Source organism: Bison bison, unplaced genomic scaffold (assembly GCF_000754665.1).
Source record: "Bison bison bison isolate TAMUID 2011002044 unplaced genomic scaffold, Bison_UMD1.0 scf7180017846365, whole genome shotgun sequence".
Classification (NCBI taxonomy): Eukaryota; Metazoa; Chordata; class Mammalia; order Artiodactyla; family Bovidae; genus Bison; species Bison bison.
This window is the reverse complement of record NW_011476938.1, coordinates 15,788-16,108: the sequence shown is the minus strand read 5'-3', so window position 1 is coordinate 16,108 and position 321 is coordinate 15,788. Positions and strand designations below refer to the sequence as shown.

At 53.9% G+C, this 321-nt stretch overlaps 1 protein-coding gene across 1 annotated transcript in view; it reads right to left on the bottom strand.

Moving 5' to 3' along the window:
• Positions 1-321, bottom strand: part of LOC104988181 (amine oxidase [flavin-containing] B-like) — a 13,240-nt gene that overhangs the window by 1,446 nt on the left and 11,473 nt on the right. The window lies entirely within an intron of this gene.

The following is a 321-nucleotide window of genomic DNA, read 5'->3' as shown; positions in this document are numbered from 1 at the left end:
CACCAGGAGCCCCCTCTTGTGGGCCAGGTAGCCGAGAGCAGTTGCTGAAAAGATGGTGGTCAATCCAATCAGCTTCAGCAGGCCTGGCACGGAGGGCAAATGCCTTTGCAAGAAGGTGGTGGTGATGGGCTTCGCAGGGACATCCTGGGGTCAGAGAATACTTGGTGTCAGTACAGGGCTTGTGCACCTTGCTCCAAGAAGTCCGTATTTCCCCCAGTTCTCTGAATGTGACTCACATTTGCCAACCTCCAGGCCATGAAACATCACACTCCCTTCGCTCAGAACATTCATCTCCATTCCCCACCGGTTGTTGTTGTTCAG